This window comes from Copadichromis virginalis, linkage group LG3 (assembly GCF_057382275.1).
Source record: "Copadichromis virginalis isolate Kocher_CV1m ecotype Utaka linkage group LG3, C_Virginalis_male_GT1.1, whole genome shotgun sequence".
In the NCBI taxonomy this organism is placed as follows: domain Eukaryota; kingdom Metazoa; phylum Chordata; class Actinopteri; order Cichliformes; family Cichlidae; genus Copadichromis; species Copadichromis virginalis.
This window is the reverse complement of record NC_140620.1, coordinates 50,969,120-50,993,004: the sequence shown is the minus strand read 5'-3', so window position 1 is coordinate 50,993,004 and position 23,885 is coordinate 50,969,120. Positions and strand designations below refer to the sequence as shown.

At 35.5% G+C, this 23,885-nt stretch overlaps 1 pseudogene; it reads right to left on the bottom strand.

Annotated features, from left to right (window-relative positions):
* The window catches only part of LOC146715162 (macrophage mannose receptor 1-like), a 76,025-nt pseudogene that overhangs the window by 33,910 nt on the left and 18,230 nt on the right, over positions 1-23,885 (bottom strand).

Here is a 23,885-nt window from a genome sequence, read left to right as displayed (position 1 = left end):
CCTTGACACTGCCTCGACTGGTGAATTAATATCTTCAAATGCTCATGGCTGATTTTTAAATACCAAAATTTCACCTTCATAAATCAGTATTATGTAATGTACACTGATTCATTTCGACGACTAGGAACTAACTGTAAACAACCAATTTACTGTTTATAATCACAACTTGATGCATTCTTTCTGTGAAATAGCACAGTATGAAATGTAATATCTGACCAGTGACTGCAGTAATGATGACTCCAGAGCTTCTGACGTTCTCAAACACAGAGTAGAGAGTGAATGTGTATTGAGTTCCAGCAGTGAGAGATGAGACTGTGTGATTCAATGGTCCATTTCCAGCTGGTGCACTGATGTCTGTCTCTGCACCATAAAACTGGAGAACAAAGCTGACATTGTTGTTGACTTTATTCCACTGCAGAGTGATGCTGGTTTCATTTTGCCCTGATGATATGAGGTTTTGTGCATTTGAAGGAGCTAAATGGAAAAATGAGAAAATAAAGTAAGTTTCAAAAATTCTTCAAAATTGATTTCTCACTAGTTAAAAACAGTAAAAAAAAAAAAAACTATACTGTTGAATTATTATCAGTAGTTTGTGATAGAGATGGAACGATCCGATATTACGTATCAGTCCAATACTGACGTACTGGATCGAATATTGGAGAGAAATAAAAAATGTAATCCGATCCATTAAATATCAAAAAAGCACCTCAAAAGACTTGCTACACGGCGTAACTTGGCTCATAACCGTAGCACGTAGGAGCAGTATACATCACGTGATAGAGCCGCTGTGTGTATTTGTAGCCTCGCTACCAAACCAGCATTTCATCTCTGAGGAAGTGATCCCAGAGAGAAGTAAAGCAAGTGTGTAAGTTCATCTCTGAATGTTTGTAAAGTATTCCTACGTTAAGCTTAACAACCGATATATGGAGCGACTGCCTCTTCTCTCTCCCTCTCTCTCCTGTTGCTACTTCAATCATGGAACTGCTTAATGATCAGCTGATCGGCTTTTCTGTCACGAGTCCGTCTCTCTTCTTTATTTTTGGCCCACTTTGCACCAGAAAGAGGAAACCAGCGGCTGAACAACAGTAGCATGTTTAAGGTTGATAATCTGTTGTTAGAATTCATTTAATATTACTTTCTACACCAGGATCCTTTTCTACGCAGCTGATGGCTGGTAACTGTGCAGGGGCGGATCTAGCAAAGTTTAGCCACGGGGGCCGATAGGGCGTTAACAGGGAAAAGGGGGCACAAAGACATACTTTTCTTTCTTGTTCTCATTTAAAATGTCTAGCTTTTAATAAATAATTATCTGAATCTTACACCCAAAGTTTTAATCTTGTGTAAAATATATAGAAGTCCATTACTGTATATAGTAACTGTTAAGTCTAATATACCCTAGTAAGCTATACTACCTTTTCCTTTGGGAAGATACCATTTGTGCAGTATGGAATTCTGTAGAATACAGATGTTGAATTTATTTAATTATTCTTGAAAAATAATTTATTTCTGTGCATTTTATTTTCACACTGCATCAAATTAAAGTTGATTACATCGATTAAGCATCATGAGGTGGAGGGTGGGGGGTGGTTCCCTTTTTTTTTTTTTTTTTTGCTGGTAGTTTGTAACCCTATTAGTTAGGTTGCTTAATATTTCTGCTGAGTACTCTTTAAAATACCAGAATAGGGAGGATGGAGTAGGTTTAAGTTTATTAGATTGATCAGTATTGCTGAACTATGAAATATTTTGTTGTATTTTTTACATACAGGTATAACACAATAGCTTTAGTGTTGTTGTTTATTTAAACTTGAGTATGAACTTATACAAAATGCAGCAAGATATTAAAAAACAGTTTTATTGATTAAAAAACACACTATGTCGGATTCATATCGGTATCGGCAGATATCAAAATTTATGATATCGGTATCGGTATCGGACATAAAAAAGTGGTATCGTGCCATATGTAGTTTGTGAAAACATTGTATTGCAGTTTAAATTAATTGATTAACTCACCAGTGACTGCAGTAATGCTGACTCCACTGCTTCTGACGTTCTCAAACACAGAGTAGAGAGTGAATGTGTATTGAGTTCCAGCAGTGAGAGATGAGACTGTGTGATTCAATGGTCCATTTTGAGCTGGTGCACTGATTCCTGTCTCTGTACCATTAAACTGGAGAACAAAGCTGACATTGTTGTTGACTTTATTCCACTGCAGAGTGATGCTGGTTTCGTTTTGTCCTGATGATATGAGGTTTTGTGCATTTGAAGGGGCTAAATGAAAAAATGAGAAAAACAAGGTAAATTCAAAAATTTGTAGAAATTGATCTCTCGCTACTTAGCAACACTGAAATTTGTTTTTTTTTTTATCTTAATCAATGATATGTGAACCATTGTAATGGAGTTTTAATAAATTGACTAAATTACCAGTGACTGCAGTAATGTTGACTCCAGAGCTTCTAACGTTCTCAAACACAGAGTAGAGAGTGAATGTGTATTGAGTTCCAGCAGTGAGAGATGAGACTGTTTGATTCACTGGTCCATTTCCAGCTGGTGCACTGATGCTTGTGTCTGTACCATTAAACTGGAGAACAAAGCTGACATTGTTGTTGACTTTATTCCACTGCAGAGTGATGCTGGTTTCATTTTGTCCTGATGATATGAGGTTTTGTGCATTTGAAGGAGCTAAATGGAAAAATGAGAAAATAAAGTAAGTTTCAAAAATTCTTCAACATTTATTTCTCACTAGTTAAAAACAGTGAAAAAAACTAAACTGTTGAATTATTATCAGTAGTTTGTGAAAAAATTGTATTGCAGTTTAAATCAATTGATTAACTCACAAGTGACTGCAGTAATGCTGACTCCACTGCTTCTGACGTTCTCAAACACAGAGTAGAGAGTGAATGTGTATTGAGTTCCAGCAGTGAGAGATGAGACTGTTTGATTCAATGGTCCATTTCCAGCTGGTGCACTGATGTTTGTCTCTGTACCATTAAACTGGAGAACAAAGCTGACATTGTTGTTGACTTTATTCCACTGCAGAGTGATGCTGGTTTCATTTTGTCCTGATGATATGAGGTTTTGTGCATTTGAAGGAGCTAAATGGAAAAATGAGAAAATAAAGTAAGTTTCAAAAATTCTTCAAAATATATTTCTCACTAGTTAAAAACAATAGAAAATTATACTCTTGAATTATTATCAGTAGTTTGTGAAAAAATTTGTATTGCAGTTTAAATCAATTGATTAACTTACCAGTGACTGCAGTAATGCTGACTCCACTGCTTCTGACGTTCTCAAACACAGAGTAGAGAGTGAATGTGTATTGAGTTCCAGCAGTGAGAGATGAGACTGTGTGATTTTCTGGTCCATTTCGAGCTGGTGCACTGATGCTTGTCTCTGTACCATTAAACTGGAGAACAAAGCTGACATTGTTGTTGACTTTATTCCACTGCAGAGTGATGCTGGTTTCATTTTGTCCTGATGATATGAGGTTTTGTGCATTTGAAGGAGCTAAATGGAAAAATGAGAAAATAAAGTAAGTTTCAAAAATTTGTAGAAATTGATCTCTCGCTACTTAGCAACACTGAAATTTGTTTTTTTTTTTTATCTTAATCAATGATATGTGAACCATTGTAATGGAGTTTTAATAAATTGACTAAATTACCAGTGACTGCAGTAATGTTGACTCCAGAGCTTCTGACGTTCTCAAACACAGAGTAGAGAGTGAATGTGTATTGAGTTCCAGCAGTGAGAGATGAGACTGTTTGATTCACTGGTCCATTTCCAGCTGGTGCACTGATGCTTGTCTCTGTACCATTAAACTGGAGAATAAAGCTGACATTGTTGTTGACTTTATTCCACTGCAGAGTGATGCTGGTTTCATTTTGTCCTGATGATATGAGGTTTTGTGCATTTGAAGGAGCTAAATGGAAAAATGAGAAAATAAAGTAAGTCTCAAAAAACCTTCAAAATTGATTTCTCACTAGTTAAAAACAATAGAAAATTCTACTGTTGAATTATTATCAGTAGTTTGTGAAAACATTGTATTGCAGTTTAAATCAATTGATTAACTCACAAGTGACTGCAGTAATGCTGACTCCACTGCTTCTGACGTTCTCAAACACAGAGTAGAGAGTGAATATGTATTGAGTTCCAGCAGTGAGAGATGAGACTGTGTGATTCACTGGTCCATTTCCAGCTGGTGCACTGATGCTTGTCTCTGTACCATTAAACTGGAGAACAAAGCTGACATTGTTGTTGACTTTATTCCACTGCAGAGTGATGCTGGTTTCATTTTGTCCTGATGATATGAGGTTTTGTGCATTTGAAGGAGCTAAATGGAAAAATGAGAAAATAAAGTAAGTTTCAAAAAATCTTCAAAATTGATTTCTCACTAGTTAAAAACAATAGAAAATTATACTGTTGAATTATTATCAGTATTTTTTGAAAACACTGTATTGTAGTTTAAATCAATTGATTAACTTACCAGTGACTGCAGTAATGCTGACTCCACTGCTTCTGACGTTCTCAAACACAGAGTAGAGAGTGAATGTGTATTGAGTTCCAGCAGTGAGAGATGAGACTGTGTGATTCACTGGTCCATTTCCAGCTGGTGCACTGATGTTTGTCTCTGTACCATTAAACTGGAGAACAAAGCTGACATTGTTGTTGACTTTATTCCACTGCAGAGTGATGCTGGTTTCATTTTGTCCTGATGATATGAGGTTTTGTGCATTTGAAGGAGCTAAATGGAAAAATTAGAAAATAAAGTAAGTTTCAAAAATTCTTCAACATTTATTTTTCACTAGTTAAAAACAGTGAAAAAAACTAAACTGTTGAATTATTATCAGTAGTTTGTGAAAACATTGTATTGCAGTTTAAATTAATTGATTAACTCACCAGTGACTGCAGTAATGCTGACTCCACTGCTTCTGACGTTCTCAAACACAGAGTAGAGAGTGAATGTGTATTGAGTTCCAGCAGTGAGAGATGAGACTGTGTGATTCAATGGTCCATTTTGAGCTGGTGCACTGATTCCTGTCTCTGTACCATTAAACTGGAGAACAAAGCTGACATTGTTGTTGACTTTATTCCACTGCAGAGTGATGCTGGTTTCATTTTGTCCTGATGATATGAGGTTTTGTGCATTTGAAGGAGCTAAATGGAAAAATGAGAAAATAAAGTAAGTTTCAAAAATTCTTCAACATTGATTTCTCACTAGTTAAAAACAATAGAAAATTATACTGTTGAATTATTATCAGTATTTTTTGAAAACACTGTATTGTAGTTTAAATCAATTGATTAACTTACCAGTGACTGCAGTAATGCTGACTCCAGAGCTTCTGACGTTCTCAAACACAGAGTAGAGAGTGAATGTGTATTGAGTTCCAGCAGTGAGAGATGAGACTGTGTGATTCATTGGTCCATTTCCAGCTGGTGCACTGATGTTTGTCTCTGTACCATTAAACTGGAGAACAAAGCTGACATTGTTGTTGACTTTATTCCACTGCAGAGTGATGCTGGTTTCATTTTGTCCTGATGATATGAGGTTTTGTGCATTTGAAGGAGCTAAATGGAAAAATGAGAAAATAAAGTAAGTTTCAAAAATTCTTCAAAATATATTTCTCACTAGTTAAAAACAATAGAAAATTATACTCTTGAATTATTATCAGTATTTTTTGAAAACACTGTATTGTAGTTTAAATCAATTGATTAACTTACCAGTGACTGCAGTAATGCTGACTCCACTGCTTCTGACGTTCTCAAACACAGAGTAGAGAGTGAATGTGTATTGAGTTCCAGCAGTGAGAGATGAGACCGTGTGATTCACTGGTCCATTTCCAGCTGGTGCACTGATGTTTGTCTCTGTACCATTAAACTGGAGAACAAAGCTGACATTGTTGTTGACTTTATTCCACTGCAGAGTGATGCTGGTTTCATTTTGTCCTGATGATATGAGGTTTTGTGCATTTGAAGGAGCTAAATGGAAAAATTAGAAAATAAAGTAAGTTTCAAAAATTCTTCAACATTTATTTTTCACTAGTTAAAAACAGTGAAAAAAACTAAACTGTTGAATTATTATCAGTAGTTTGTGAAAACATTGTATTGCAGTTTAAATTAATTGATTAACTCACCAGTGACTGCAGTAATGCTGACTCCACTGCTTCTGACGTTCTCAAACACAGAGTAGAGAGTGAATGTGTATTGAGTTCCAGCAGTGAGAGATGAGACTGTGTGATTCAATGGTCCATTTTGAGCTGGTGCACTGATTCCTGTCTCTGTACCATTAAACTGGAGAACAAAGCTGACATTGTTGTTGACTTTATTCCACTGCAGAGTGATGCTGGTTTCATTTTGTCCTGATGATATGAGGTTTTGTGCATTTGAAGGAGCTAAATGGAAAAATGAGAAAATAAAGTAAGTTTCAAAAATTCTTCAACATTGATTTCTCACTAGTTAAAAACAATAGAAAATTATACTGTTGAATTATTATCAGTATTTTTTGAAAACACTGTATTGTAGTTTAAATCAATTGATTAACTTACCAGTGACTGCAGTAATGCTGACTCCAGAGCTTCTGACGTTCTCAAACACAGAGTAGAGAGTGAATGTGTATTGAGTTCCAGCAGTGAGAGATGAGACTGTGTGATTCATTGGTCCATTTCCAGCTGGTGCACTGATGTTTGTCTCTGTACCATTAAACTGGAGAACAAAGCTGACATTGTTGTTGACTTTATTCCACTGCAGAGTGATGCTGGTTTCATTTTGTCCTGATGATATGAGGTTTTGTGCATTTGAAGGAGCTAAATGGAAAAATGAGAAAATAAAGTAAGTTTCAAAAATTCTTCAAAATATATTTCTCACTAGTTAAAAACAATAGAAAATTATACTCTTGAATTATTATCAGTATTTTTTGAAAACACTGTATTGTAGTTTAAATCAATTGATTAACTTACCAGTGACTGCAGTAATGCTGACTCCACTGCTTCTGACGTTCTCAAACACAGAGTAGAGAGTGAATGTGTATTGAGTTCCAGCAGTGAGAGATGAGACTGTGTGATTTACTGGTCCATTTCCAGCTGGTGCACTGATGCTTGTCTCTGTACCATTAAACTGGAGAACAAAGCTGACATTGTTGTTGACTTTATTCCACTGCAGAGTGATGCTGGTTTCATTTTGTCCTGATGATATGAGGTTTTGTGCATTTGAAGGAGCTAAATGGAAAAATGAGAAAATAAAGTAAGTTTCAAAAATTCTTCAACATTGATTTCTCACTAGTTAAAAACAGTGAAAAAAACTAAACTGTTGAATTATTATCAGTAGTTTGTGAAAACATTGTATTGCAGTTTAAATTAATTGATTAACTCACAAGTGACTGCAGTAATGCTGACTCCACTGCTTCTGACGTTCTCAAACACAGAGTAGAGAGTGAATGTGTATTGAGTTCCAGCAGTGAGAGATGAGACTGTGTAATTTTCTGGTCCATTTCCAGCTGGTGCACTGATGCTTGTCTCTGTACCATTAAACTGGAGAACAAAGCTGACATTGTTGTTGACTTTATTCCACTGCAGAGTGATGCTGGTTTCATTTTGTCCTGATGATATGAGGTTTTGTGCATTTGAAGGAGCTAAATGGAAAAATGAGAAAATAAAGTAAGTTTCAAAAAATCTTCAAAATTGATTTCTCACTAGTTAAAAACAATAGAAAATTCTACTGTTGAATTATTATCAGTAGTTTGTGAAAACATTGTATTGCAGTTTAAATCAATTGATTAACTTACCAGTGACTGCAGTAATGCTGACTCCACTGCTTCTGACGTTCTCAAACACAGAGTAGAGAGTGAATGTGTATTGAGTTCCAGCAGTGAGAGATGAGACTGTGTGATTTACTGGTCCATTTCCAGCTGGTGCACTGATGCTTGTCTCTGTACCATTAAACTGGAGAACAAAGCTGACATTGTTGTTGACTTTATTCCACTGCAGAGTGATGCTGGTTTCATTTTGTCCTGATGATATGATCGTATATGCATTTGAAGGAGCTAAATGAAAGAATGAGAAAAACAAGGTAAGTTCAAAAATTTGTAGAAATTGATTTCTCACTAGTTAGCAACACTGAAATTTGTTTTTTTTTATCTTAATCAATGATATGTGAACCATTGTAATGGAGTTTTAATAAATTGACTAAATTACCAGTGACTGCAGTAATGTTGACTCCAGAGCTTCTGACGTTCTCAAACACAGAGTAGAGAGTGAATGTGTATTGAGTTCCAGCAGTGAGAGATGAGACTGTTTGATTCACTGGTCCATTTCCAGCTGGTGCACTGATGCTTGTGTCTGTACCATTAAACTGGAGAACAAAGCTGACATTGTTGTTGACTTTATTCCACTGCAGAGTGATGCTGGTTTCATTTTGTCCTGATGATATGAGGTTTTGTGCATTTGAAGGAGCTAAATGGAAAAATGAGAAAATAAAGTAAGTTTCAAAAATTCTTCAACATTGATTTCTCACTAGTTAAAAACAGTGAAAAAAACTAAACTGTTGAATTATTATCAGTAGTTTGTGAAAACATTGTATTGCAGTTTAAATTAATTGATTAACTCACAAGTGACTGCAGTAATGCTGACTCCACTGCTTCTGACGTTCTCAAACACAGAGTAGAGAGTGAATGTGTATTGAGTTCCAGCAGTGAGAGATGAGACTGTGTGATTCATTGGTCCATTTCCAGCTGGTGCACTGATGTTTGTCTCTGTACCATTAAACTGGAGAACAAAGCTGACATTGTTGTTGACTTTATTCCACTGCAGAGTGATGCTGGTTTCATTTTGTCCTGATGATATGAGGTTTTGTGCATTTGAAGGAGCTAAATGGAAAAATGAGAAAATAAAGTAAGTTTCAAAAATTCTTCAAAATATATTTCTCACTAGTTAAAAACAATAGAAAATTATACTCTTGAATTATTATCAGTAGTTTGTGAAAACATTGTATTGTAGTTTAAATCAATTGATTAACTTACCAGTGACTGCAGTAATGCTGACTCCACTGCTTCTGACGTTCTCAAACACAGAGTAGAGAGTGAATGTGTATTGAGTTCCAGCAGTGAGAGATGAGACTGTGTGATTTACTGGTCCATTTCCAGCTGGTGCACTGATGCTTGTCTCTGTACCATTAAACTGGAGAACAAAGCTGACATTGTTGTTGACTTTATTCCACTGCAGAGTGATGCTGGTTTCATTTTGTCCTGATGATATGAGGTTTTGTGCATTTGAAGGAGCTAAATGGAAAAATGAGAAAATAAAGTAAGTTTCAAAAATTCTTCAACATTGATTTCTCACTAGTTAAAAACAGTGAAAAAAACTAAACTGTTGAATTATTATCAGTAGTTTGTGAAAACATTGTATTGCAGTTTAAATTAATTGATTAACTCACCAGTGACTGCAGTAATGCTGACTCCACTGCTTCTGACGTTCTCAAACACAGAGTAGAGAGTGAATGTGTATTGAGTTCCAGCAGTGAGAGATGAGACTGTGTGATTTTCTGGTCCATTTCCAGCTGGTGCACTGATGCTTGTCTCTGTACCATTAAACTGGAGAATAAAGCTGACATTGTTGTTGACTTTATTCCACTGCAGAGTGATGCTGGTTTCATTTTGTCCTGATGATATGAGGTTTTGTGCATTTGAAGGAGCTAAATGGAAAAATGAGAAAATAAAGTAAGTTTCAAAAAATCTTCAAAATTGATTTCTCACTAGTTAAAAACAATAGAAAATTCTACTGTTGAATTATTATCAGTAGTTTGTGAAAACATTGTATTGCAGTTTAAATCAATTGATTAACTCACAAGTGACTGCAGTAATGCTGACTCCACTGCTTCTGACGTTCTCAAACACAGAGTAGAGAGTGAATATGTATTGAGTTCCAGCAGTGAGAGATGAGACTGTTTGATTCACTGGTCCATTTCCAGCTGGTGCACTGATTTCTGTCTCTGTACCATTAAACTGGAGAACAAAGCTGACATTGTTGTTGACTTTATTCCACTGCAGAGTGATGCTGGTTTCATTTTGTCCTGATGATATGAGGTTTTGTGCATTTGAAGGAGCTAAATGGAAAAATGAGAAAATAAAGTAAGTTTCAAAAATTCTTCAACATTGATTTCTCACTAGTTAAAAACAATAGAAAATTATACTGTTGAATTATTATCAGTATTTTTTGAAAACACTGTATTGTAGTTTAAATCAATTGATTAACTTACCAGTGACTGCAGTAATGCTGACTCCACTGCTTCTGACGTTCTCAAACACAGAGTAGAGAGTGAATGTGTATTGAGTTCCAGCAGTGAGAGATGAGACTGTGTGATTCACTGGTCCATTTCCAGCAGGTGCACTGATGTTTGTCTCTGTACCATTAAACTGGAGAACAAAGCTGACATTGTTGTTGACTTTATTCCACTGCAGAGTGATGCTGGTTTCATTTTGTCCTGATGATATGAGGTTTTGTGCATTTGAAGGAGCTAAATGGAAAAATGAGAAAATAAAGTAAGTTTCAAAAATTCTTCAAAATATATTTCTCACTAGTTAAAAACAATAGAAAATTATACTCTTGAATTATTATCAGTAGTTTGTGAAAACATTGTATTGCAGTTTAAATCAATTGATTAACTTACCAGTGACTGCAGTAATGCTGACTCCACTGCTTCTGACGTTCTCAAACACAGAGTAGAGAGTGAATGTGTATTGAGTTCCAGCAGTGAGAGATGAGACTGTGTGATTTACTGGTCCATTTCCAGCTGGTGCACTGATGCTTGTCTCTGTACCATTAAACTGGAGAACAAAGCTGACATTGTTGTTGACTTTATTCCACTGCAGAGTGATGCTGGTTTCATTTTGTCCTGATGATATGATGTTATCTGCATTTGAAGGAGCTAAATGAAAGAATGAGAAAAACAAGGTAAGTTCAAAAATTTGTAGAAATTGATTTCTCACTAGTTAGCAACACTGAAATTTGTTTTTTTTTTATCTTAATCAATGATATGTGAACCATTGTAATGGAGTTTTAATAAATTGACTAAATTACCAGTGACTGCAGTAATGTTGACTCCAGAGCTTCTGACGTTCTCAAACACAGAGTAGAGAGTGAATGTGTATTGAGTTCCAGCAGTGAGAGATGAGACTGTTTGATTCACTGGTCCATTTCCAGCTGGTGCACTGATGCTTGTCTCTGTACCATTAAACTGGAGAACAAAGCTGACATTGTTGTTGACTTTATTCCACTGCAGAGTGATGCTGGTTTCATTTTGTCCTGATGATATGAGGTTTTGTGCATTTGAAGGAGCTAAATGGAAAAATGAGAAAATAAAGTAAGTTTCAAAAATTCTTCAACATTTATTTCTCACTAGTTAAAAACAGTGAAAAAAACTAAACTGTTGAATTATTATCAGTAGTTTGTGAAAAAATTGTATTGCAGTTTAAATCAATTGATTAACTCACAAGTGACTGCAGTAATGCTGACTCCACTGCTTCTGACGTTCTCAAACACAGAGTAGAGAGTGAATGTGTATTGAGTTCCAGCAGTGAGAGATGAGACTGTTTGATTCAATGGTCCATTTCCAGCTGGTGCACTGATGTTTGTCTCTGTACCATTAAACTGGAGAACAAAGCTGACATTGTTGTTGACTTTATTCCACTGCAGAGTGATGCTGGTTTCATTTTGTCCTGATGATATGAGGTTTTGTGCATTTGAAGGAGCTAAATGGAAAAATGAGAAAATAAAGTAAGTTTCAAAAATTCTTCAAAATATATTTCTCACTAGTTAAAAACAATAGAAAATTATACTCTTGAATTATTATCAGTAGTTTGTGAAAAAATTTGTATTGCAGTTTAAATCAATTGATTAACTTACCAGTGACTGCAGTAATGCTGACTCCACTGCTTCTGACGTTCTCAAACACAGAGTAGAGAGTGAATGTGTATTGAGTTCCAGCAGTGAGAGATGAGACTGTGTGATTCTCTGGTCCATTTCGAGCTGGTGCACTGATGCTTGTCTCTGTACCATTAAACTGGAGAACAAAGCTGACATTGTTGTTGACTTTATTCCACTGCAGAGTGATGCTGGTTTCATTTTGTCCTGATGATATGAGGTTTTGTGCATTTGAAGGAGCTAAATGGAAAAATGAGAAAATAAAGTAAGTTTCAAAAATTTGTAGAAATTGATCTCTCGCTACTTAGCAACACTGAAATTTGTTTTTTTTTTTTATCTTAATCAATGATATGTGAACCATTGTAATGGAGTTTTAATAAATTGACTAAATTACCAGTGACTGCAGTAATGTTGACTCCAGAGCTTCTGACGTTCTCAAACACAGAGTAGAGAGTGAATGTGTATTGAGTTCCAGCAGTGAGAGATGAGACTGTTTGATTCACTGGTCCATTTCCAGCTGGTGCACTGATGCTTGTCTCTGTACCATTAAACTGGAGAATAAAGCTGACATTGTTGTTGACTTTATTCCACTGCAGAGTGATGCTGGTTTCATTTTGTCCTGATGATATGAGGTTTTGTGCATTTGAAGGAGCTAAATGGAAAAATGAGAAAATAAAGTAAGTCTCAAAAAACCTTCAAAATTGATTTCTCACTAGTTAAAAACAATAGAAAATTATACTGTTGAATTATTATCAGTATTTTTTGAAAACACTGTATTGTAGTTTAAATCAATTGATTAACTTACCAGTGACTGCAGTAATGCTGACTCCACTGCTTCTGACGTTCTCAAACACAGAGTAGAGAGTGAATGTGTATTGAGTTCCAGCAGTGAGAGATGAGACTGTGTGATTCACTGGTCCATTTCCAGCTGGTGCACTGATGTTTGTCTCTGTACCATTAAACTGGAGAACAAAGCTGACATTGTTGTTGACTTTATTCCACTGCAGAGTGATGCTGGTTTCATTTTGTCCTGATGATATGAGGTTTTGTGCATTTGAAGGAGCTAAATGGAAAAATTAGAAAATAAAGTAAGTTTCAAAAATTCTTCAACATTTATTTTTCACTAGTTAAAAACAGTGAAAAAAACTAAACTGTTGAATTATTATCAGTAGTTTGTGAAAACATTGTATTGCAGTTTAAATTAATTGATTAACTCACCAGTGACTGCAGTAATGCTGACTCCACTGCTTCTGACGTTCTCAAACACAGAGTAGAGAGTGAATGTGTATTGAGTTCCAGCAGTGAGAGATGAGACTGTGTGATTCAATGGTCCATTTTGAGCTGGTGCACTGATTCCTGTCTCTGTACCATTAAACTGGAGAACAAAGCTGACATTGTTGTTGACTTTATTCCACTGCAGAGTGATGCTGGTTCATTTTGTCCTGATGATATGAGGTTTTGTGCATTTGAAGGAGCTAAATGGAAAAATGAGAAAATAAAGTAAGTTTCAAAAATTCTTCAACATTGATTTCTCACTAGTTAAAAACAATAGAAAATTATACTGTTGAATTATTATCAGTATTTTTTGAAAACACTGTATTGTAGTTTAAATCAATTGATTAACTTACCAGTGACTGCAGTAATGCTGACTCCAGAGCTTCTGACGTTCTCAAACACAGAGTAGAGAGTGAATGTGTATTGAGTTCCAGCAGTGAGAGATGAGACTGTGTGATTCATTGGTCCATTTCCAGCTGGTGCACTGATGTTTGTCTCTGTACCATTAAACTGGAGAACAAAGCTGACATTGTTGTTGACTTTATTCCACTGCAGAGTGATGCTGGTTTCATTTTGTCCTGATGATATGAGGTTTTGTGCATTTGAAGGAGCTAAATGGAAAAATGAGAAAATAAAGTAAGTTTCAAAAATTCTTCAAAATATATTTCTCACTAGTTAAAAACAATAGAAAATTATACTCTTGAATTATTATCAGTATTTTTTGAAAACACTGTATTGTAGTTTAAATCAATTGATTAACTTACCAGTGACTGCAGTAATGCTGACTCCACTGCTTCTGACGTTCTCAAACACAGAGTAGAGAGTGAATGTGTATTGAGTTCCAGCAGTGAGAGATGAGACTGTGTGATTCACTGGTCCATTTCCAGCTGGTGCACTGATGTTTGTCTCTGTACCATTAAACTGGAGAACAAAGCTGACATTGTTGTTGACTTTATTCCACTGCAGAGTGATGCTGGTTTCATTTTGTCCTGATGATATGAGGTTTTGTGCATTTGAAGGAGCTAAATGGAAAAATTAGAAAATAAAGTAAGTTTCAAAAATTCTTCAACATTTATTTTTCACTAGTTAAAAACAGTGAAAAAAACTAAACTGTTGAATTATTATCAGTAGTTTGTGAAAACATTGTATTGCAGTTTAAATTAATTGATTAACTCACCAGTGACTGCAGTAATGCTGACTCCACTGCTTCTGACGTTCTCAAACACAGAGTAGAGAGTGAATGTGTATTGAGTTCCAGCAGTGAGAGATGAGACTGTGTGATTCAATGGTCCATTTTGAGCTGGTGCACTGATTCCTGTCTCTGTACCATTAAACTGGAGAACAAAGCTGACATTGTTGTTGACTTTATTCCACTGCAGAGTGATGCTGGTTTCATTTTGTCCTGATGATATGAGGTTTTGTGCATTTGAAGGAGCTAAATGGAAAAATGAGAAAATAAAGTAAGTTTCAAAAATTCTTCAACATTGATTTCTCACTAGTTAAAAACAATAGAAAATTATACTGTTGAATTATTATCAGTATTTTTTGAAAACACTGTATTGTAGTTTAAATCAATTGATTAACTTACCAGTGACTGCAGTAATGCTGACTCCAGAGCTTCTGACGTTCTCAAACACAGAGTAGAGAGTGAATGTGTATTGAGTTCCAGCAGTGAGAGATGAGACTGTGTGATTCATTGGTCCATTTCCAGCTGGTGCACTGATGTTTGTCTCTGTACCATTAAACTGGAGAACAAAGCTGACATTGTTGTTGACTTTATTCCACTGCAGAGTGATGCTGGTTTCATTTTGTCCTGATGATATGAGGTTTTGTGCATTTGAAGGAGCTAAATGGAAAAATGAGAAAATAAAGTAAGTTTCAAAAATTCTTCAAAATATATTTCTCACTAGTTAAAAACAATAGAAAATTATACTCTTGAATTATTATCAGTATTTTTTGAAAACACTGTATTGTAGTTTAAATCAATTGATTAACTTACCAGTGACTGCAGTAATGCTGACTCCACTGCTTCTGACGTTCTCAAACACAGAGTAGAGAGTGAATGTGTATTGAGTTCCAGCAGTGAGAGATGAGACTGTGTGATTTACTGGTCCATTTCCAGCTGGTGCACTGATGCTTGTCTCTGTACCATTAAACTGGAGAACAAAGCTGACATTGTTGTTGACTTTATTCCACTGCAGAGTGATGCTGGTTTCATTTTGTCCTGATGATATGAGGTTTTGTGCATTTGAAGGAGCTAAATGGAAAAATGAGAAAATAAAGTAAGTTTCAAAAATTCTTCAACATTGATTTCTCACTAGTTAAAAACAGTGAAAAAAACTAAACTGTTGAATTATTATCAGTAGTTTGTGAAAACATTGTATTGCAGTTTAAATTAATTGATTAACTCACAAGTGACTGCAGTAATGCTGACTCCACTGCTTCTGACGTTCTCAAACACAGAGTAGAGAGTGAATGTGTATTGAGTTCCAGCAGTGAGAGATGAGACTGTGTAATTTTCTGGTCCATTTCCAGCTGGTGCACTGATGCTTGTCTCTGTACCATTAAACTGGAGAACAAAGCTGACATTGTTGTTGACTTTATTCCACTGCAGAGTGATGCTGGTTTCATTTTGTCCTGATGATATGAGGTTTTGTGCATTTGAAGGAGCTAAATGGAAAAATGAGAAAATAAAGTAAGTTTCAAAAAATCTTCAAAATTGATTTCTCACTAGTTAAAAACAATAGAAAATTCTACTGTTGAATTATTATCAGTAGTTTGTGAAAACATTGTATTGCAGTTTAAATCAATTGATTAACTTACCAGTGACTGCAGTAATGCTGACTCCACTGCTTCTGACGTTCTCAAACACAGAGTAGAGAGTGAATGTGTATTGAGTTCCAGCAGTGAGAGATGAGACTGTGTGATTTACTGGTCCATTTCCAGCTGGTGCACTGATGCTTGTCTCTGTACCATTAAACTGGAGAACAAAGCTGACATTGTTGTTGACTTTATTCCACTGCAGAGTGATGCTGGTTTCATTTTGTCCTGATGATATGATCGTATATGCATTTGAAGGAGCTAAATGAAAGAATGAGAAAAACAAGGTAAGTTCAAAAATTTGTAGAAATTGATTTCTCACTAGTTAGCAACACTGAAATTTGTTTTTTTTTATCTTAATCAATGATATGTGAACCATTGTAATGGAGTTTTAATAAATTGACTAAATTACCAGTGACTGCAGTAATGTTGACTCCAGAGCTTCTGACGTTCTCAAACACAGAGTAGAGAGTGAATGTGTATTGAGTTCCAGCAGTGAGAGATGAGACTGTTTGATTCACTGGTCCATTTCCAGCTGGTGCACTGATGCTTGTGTCTGTACCATTAAACTGGAGAACAAAGCTGACATTGTTGTTGACTTTATTCCACTGCAGAGTGATGCTGGTTTCATTTTGTCCTGATGATATGAGGTTTTGTGCATTTGAAGGAGCTAAATGGAAAAATGAGAAAATAAAGTAAGTTTCAAAAATTCTTCAACATTGATTTCTCACTAGTTAAAAACAGTGAAAAAAACTAAACTGTTGAATTATTATCAGTAGTTTGTGAAAACATTGTATTGCAGTTTAAATTAATTGATTAACTCACAAGTGACTGCAGTAATGCTGACTCCACTGCTTCTGACGTTCTCAAACACAGAGTAGAGAGTGAATGTGTATTGAGTTCCAGCAGTGAGAGATGAGACTGTGTGATTCATTGGTCCATTTCCAGCTGGTGCACTGATGTTTGTCTCTGTACCATTAAACTGGAGAACAAAGCTGACATTGTTGTTGACTTTATTCCACTGCAGAGTGATGCTGGTTTCATTTTGTCCTGATGATATGAGGTTTTGTGCATTTGAAGGAGCTAAATGGAAAAATGAGAAAATAAAGTAAGTTTCAAAAATTCTTCAAAATATATTTCTCACTAGTTAAAAACAATAGAAAATTATACTCTTGAATTATTATCAGTAGTTTGTGAAAACATTGTATTGTAGTTTAAATCAATTGATTAACTTACCAGTGACTGCAGTAATGCTGACTCCACTGCTTCTGACGTTCTCAAACACAGAGTAGAGAGTGAATGTGTATTGAGTTCCAGCAGTGAGAGATGAGACTGTGTGATTTACTGGTCCATTTCCAGCTGGTGCACTGATGCTTGTCTCTGTACCATTAAACTGGAGAACAAAGCTGACATTGTTGTTGACTTTATTCCACTGCAGAGTGATGCTGGTTTCATTTTGTCCTGATGATATGAGGTTTTGTGCATTTGAAGGAGCTAAATGGAAAAATGAGAAAATAAAGTAAGTTTCAAAAATTCTTCAACATTGATTTCTCACTAGTTAAAAACAGTGAAAAAAACTAAACTGTTGAATTATTATCAGTAGTTTGTGAAAACATTGTATTGCAGTTTAAATTAATTGATTAACTCACCAGTGACTGCAGTAATGCTGACTCCACTGCTTCTGACGTTCTCAAACACAGAGTAGAGAGTGAATGTGTATTGAGTTCCAGCAGTGAGAGATGAGACTGTGTGATTTTCTGGTCCATTTCCAGCTGGTGCACTGATGCTTGTCTCTGTACCATTAAACTGGAGAATAAAGCTGACATTGTTGTTGACTTTATTCCACTGCAGAGTGATGCTGGTTTCATTTTGTCCTGATGATATGAGGTTTTGTGCATTTGAAGGAGCTAAATGGAAAAATGAGAAAATAAAGTAAGTTTCAAAAAATCTTCAAAATTGATTTCTCACTAGTTAAAAACAATAGAAAATTCTACTGTTGAATTATTATCAGTAGTTTGTGAAAACATTGTATTGCAGTTTAAATCAATTGATTAACTCACAAGTGACTGCAGTAATGCTGACTCCACTGCTTCTGACGTTCTCAAACACAGAGTAGAGAGTGAATATGTATTGAGTTCCAGCAGTGAGAGATGAGACTGTTTGATTCACTGGTCCATTTCCAGCTGGTGCACTGATTTCTGTCTCTGTACCATTAAACTGGAGAACAAAGCTGACATTGTTGTTGACTTTATTCCACTGCAGAGTGATGCTGGTTTCATTTTGTCCTGATGATATGAGGTTTTGTGCATTTGAAGGAGCTAAATGGAAAAATGAGAAAATAAAGTAAGTTTCAAAAATTCTTCAACATTGATTTCTCACTAGTTAAAAACAATAGAAAATTATACTGTTGAATTATTATCAGTATTTTTTGAAAACACTGTATTGTAGTTTAAATCAATTGATTAACTTACCAGTGACTGCAGTAATGCTGACTCCACTGCTTCTGACGTTCTCAAACACAGAGTAGAGAGTGAATGTGTATTGAGTTCCAGCAGTGAGAGATGAGACTGTGTGATTCACTGGTCCATTTCCAGCAGGTGCACTGATGTTTGTCTCTGTACCATTAAACTGGAGAACAAAGCTGACATTGTTGTTGACTTTATTCCACTGCAGAGTGATGCTGGTTTCATTTTGTCCTGCTGATATGAGGTTTTGTGCATTTGAAGGAGCTAAATGGAAAAATGAGAAAATAAAGTAAGTTTCAAAAATTCTTCAAAATATATTTCTCACTAGTTAAAAACAATAGAAAATTATACTCTTGAATTATTATCAGTAGTTTGTGAAAACATTGTATTGCAGTTTAAATCAATTGATTAACTTACCAGTGACTGCAGTAATGCTGACTCCACTGCTTCTGACGTTCTCAAACACAGAGTAGAGAGTGAATGTGTATTGAGTTCCAGCAGTGAGAGATGAGACTGTGTGATTTACTGGTCCATTTCCAGCTGGTGCACTGATGCTTGTCTCTGTACCATTAAACTGGAGAACAAAGCTGACATTGTTGTTGACTTTATTCCACTGCAGAGTGATGCTGGTTTCATTTTGTCCTGATGATATGATGTTATCTGCATTTGAAGGAGCTAAATGAAAGAATGAGAAAAACAAGGTAAGTTCAAAAATTTGTAGAAATTGATTTCTCACTAGTTAGCAACACTGAAATTTGTTTTTTTTTTATCTTAATCAATGATATGTGAACCATTGTAATGGAGTTTTAATAAATTGACTAAATTACCAGTGACTGCAGTAATGTTGACTCCAGAGCTTCTGACGTTCTCAAACACAGAGTAGAGAGTGAATGTGTATTGAGTTCCAGCAGTGAGAGATGAGACTGTTTGATTCACTGGTCCATTTCCAGCTGGTGCACTGATGCTTGTCTCTGTACCATTAAACTGGAGAACAAAGCTGACATTGTTGTTGACTTTATTCCACTGCAGAGTGATGCTGGTTTCATTTTGTCCTGATGATATGAGGTTTTGTGCATTTGAAGGAGCTAAATGGAAAAATGAGAAAATAAAGTAAGTTTCAAAAATTCTTCAACATTGATTTCTCACTAGTTAAAAACAATAGAAAATTATACTGTTGAATTATTATCAGTATTTTTTGAAAACACTGTATTGTAGTTTAAATCAATTGATTAACTTACCAGTGACTGCAGTAATGCTGACTCCACTGCTTCTGACGTTCTCAAACACAGAGTAGAGAGTGAATGTGTATTGAGTTCCAGCAGTGAGAGATGAGACTGTGTGATTCATTGGTCCATTTCCAGCTGGTGCACTGATGTTTGTCTCTGTACCATTAAACTGGAGAACAAAGCTGACATTGTTGTTGACTTTATTCCACTGCAGAGTGATGCTGGTTTCATTTTGTCCTGATGATATGACGTTATCTGCATTTGAAGGAGCTAAATGAAAGAATGAGAAAAACAAGGTAAGTTCAAAAATTTGTAGAAATTGATTTCTCACTAGTTAGCAACACTGAAATTTGTTTTTTTTTTTATCTTAATCAATGATATGTGAACCATTGTAATGGAGTTTTAATAAATTGACTAAATTACCAGTGACTGCAGTAATGTTGACTCCAGAGCTTCTGACGTTCTCAAACACAGAGTAGAGAGTGAATGTGTATTGAGTTCCAGCAGTGAGAGATGAGACTGTTTGATTCACTGGTCCATTTCCAGCTGGTGCACTGATGCTTGTGTCTGTACCATTAAACTGGAGAACAAAGCTGACATTGTTGTTGACTTTATTCCACTGCAGAGTGATGCTGGTTTCATTTTGTCCTGATGATATGAGGTTTTGTGCATTTGAAGGAGCTAAATGGAAAAATGAGAAAATAAAGTAAGTTTCAAAAATTCTTCAACATTGATTTCTCACTAGTTAAAAACAATAGAAAATTATACTGTTGAATTATTATCAGTATTTTTTGAAAACACTGTATTGTAGTTTAAATCAATTGATTAACTTACCAGTGACTGCAGTAATGCTGACTCCACTGCTTCTGACGTTCTCAAACACAGAGTAGAGAGTGAATGTGTATTGAGTTCCAGCAGTGAGAGATGAGACTGTGTGATTTACTGGTCCATTTCCAGCTGGTGCACTGATGCTTGTCTCTGTACCATTAAACTGGAGAACAAAGCTGACATTGTTGTTGACTTTATTCCACTGCAGAGTGATGCTGGTTTCATTTTGTCCTGATGATATGAGGTTTTGTGCATTTGAAGGAGCTAAATGGAAAAATGAGAAAATAAAGTAAGTTTCAAAAATTCTTCAACATTGATTTCTCACTAGTTAAAAACAGTGAAAAAAACTAAACTGTTGAATTATTATCAGTAGTTTGTGAAAACATTGTATTGCAGTTTAAATTAATTGATTAACTCACAAGTGACTGCAGTAATGCTGACTCCACTGCTTCTGACGTTCTCAAACACAGAGTAGAGAGTGAATGTGTATTGAGTTCCAGCAGTGAGAGATGAGACTGTGTGATTTTCTGGTCCATTTCCAGCTGGTGTACTGATGCTTGTGTCTGTACCATTAAACTGGAGAACAAAGCTGACATTGTTGTTGACTTTATTCCACTGCAGAGTGATGCTGGTTTCATTTTGTCCTGATGATATGAGGTTTTGTGCATTTGAAGGGGCTAAATGAAAAAATGAGAAAAACAAGGTAAGTTCAAAAATTTGTAGAAATTGATCTCTCGCTACTTAGCAACACTGAAATTTGTTTTTTTTTAATCTTAATCAATGATATGTGAACCATTGTAATGGAGTTTTAATAAATTGACTAAATTACCAGTGACTGCAGTAATGTTGACTCCAGAGCTTCTGACGTTCTCAAACACAGAGTAGAGAGTGAATGTGTATTGAGTTCCAGCAGTGAGAGATGAGACTGTTTGATTCACTGGTCCATTTCCAGCTGGTGCACTGATGCTTGTGTCTGTACCATTAAACTGGAGAACAAAGCTGACATTGTTGTTGACTTTATTCCACTGCAGAGTGATGCTGGTTTCATTTTGTCCTGATGATATGAGGTTTTGTGCATTTGAAGGAGCTAAATGGAAAAATGAGAAAATAAAGTAAGTTTCAAAAATTCTTCAACATTGATTTCTCACTAGTTTAAAACAGTGAAAAAAACTAAACTGTTGAATTATTATCAGTAGTTTGTGAAAACATTGTATTGCAGTTTAAATTAATTGATTAACTCACCAGTGACTGCAGTAATGCTGACTCCACTGCTTCTGACGTTCTCAAACACAGAGTAGAGAGTGAATGTGTATTGAGTTCCAGCAGTGAGAGATGAGACTGTGTGATTTTCTGGTCCATTTCCAGCTGGTGCACTGATGCTTGTCTCTGTACCATTAAACTGGAGAACAAAGCTGACATTGTTGTTGACTTTATTCCACTGCAGAGTGATGCTGGTTTCATTTTGTCCTGATGATATGAGGTTTTGTGCATTTGAAGGAGCTAAATGGAAAAATGAGAAAATAAAGTAAGTTTCAAAAAATCTTCAAAATTGATTTCTCACTAGTTAAAAACAATAGAAAATTATACTGTTGAATTATTATCAGTATTTTTTGAAAACACTGTATTGTAGTTTAAATCAATTGATTAACTTACCAGTGACTGCAGTAATGCTGACTCCACTGCTTCTGACGTTCTCAAACACAGAGTAGAGAGTGAATGTGTATTGAGTTCCAGCAGTGAGAGATGAGACTGTGTGATTTACTGGTCCATTTCCAGCTGGTGCACTGATGCTTGTCTCTGTACCATTAAACTGGAGAACAAAGCTGACATTGTTGTTGACTTTATTCCACTGCAGAGTGATGCTGGTTTCATTTTGTCCTGATGATATGATGTTATCTGCATTTGAAGGAGCTAAATGAAAGAATGAGAAAAACAAGGTAAGTTCAAAAATTTGTAGAAATTGATTTCTCACTAGTTAGCAACACTGAAATTTGTTTTTTTTTATCTTAATCAATGATATGTGAACCATTGTAATGGAGTTTTAATAAATTGACTAAATTACCAGTGACTGCAGTAATGTTGACTCCAGAGCTTCTGACGTTCTCAAACACAGAGTAGAGAGTGAATGTGTATTGAGTTCCAGCAGTGAGAGATGAGACTGTTTGATTCACTGGTCCATTTCCAGCTGGTGCACTGATGCTTGTGTCTGTACCATTAAACTGGAGAACAAAGCTGACATTGTTGTTGACTTTATTCCACTGCAGAGTGATGCTGGTTTCATTTTGTCCTGATGATATGAGGTTTTGTGCATTTGAAGGAGCTAAATGGAAAAATGAGAAAATAAAGTAAGTTTCAAAAATTCTTCAACATTGATTTCTCACTAGTTAAAAACAATAGAAAATTATACTGTTGAATTATTATCAGTATTTTTTGAAAACACTGTATTGTAGTTTAAATCAATTGATTAACTTACCAGTGACTGCAGTAATGCTGACTCCACTGCTTCTGACGTTCTCAAACACAGAGTAGAGAGTGAATGTGTATTGAGTTCCAGCAGTGAGAGATGAGACTGTGTGATTCATTGGTCCATTTCCAGCTGGTGCACTGATGTTTGTCTCTGTACCATTAAACTGGAGAACAAAGCTGACATTGTTGTTGACTTTATTCCACTGCAGAGTGATGCTGGTTTCATTTTGTCCTGATGATATGAGGTTTTGTGCATTTGAAGGAGCTAAATGGAAAAATGAGAAAATAAAGTAAGTTTCAAAAATTCTTCAAAATATATTTCTCACTAGTTAAAAACAATAGAAAATTATACTCTTGAATTATTATCAGTAGTTTGTGAAAACATTGTATTGCAGTTTAAATCAATTGATTAACTTACCAGTGACTGCAGTAATGCTGACTCCACTGCTTCTGACGTTCTCAAACACAGAGTAGAGAGTGAATGTGTATTGAGTTCCAGCAGTGAGAGATGAGACTGTGTGATTTACTGGTCCATTTCCAGCTGGTGCACTGATGCTTGTCTCTGTACCATTAAACTGGAGAACAAAGCTGACATTGTTGTTGACTTTATTCCACTGCAGAGTGATGCTGGTTTCATTTTGTCCTGATGATATGAGGTTTTGTGCATTTGAAGGAGCTAAACAAAAGAATGAGAAAAACAAGTTAAGTTCAAAATGTGTTTACAATTGAGTTCTCGCTACTTTATAACACTTAATAATTTCATTGTTGATTTTAATTAAAAATATGTGATAACATTGTATTGCAGTTTAAATAATTTCATTAACTTACCAGTGACTGCAGTGATGCTGACTCCACTGCTTCTGACGTTCTCAAACACAGAGTAGAGAGTGAATGTGTAT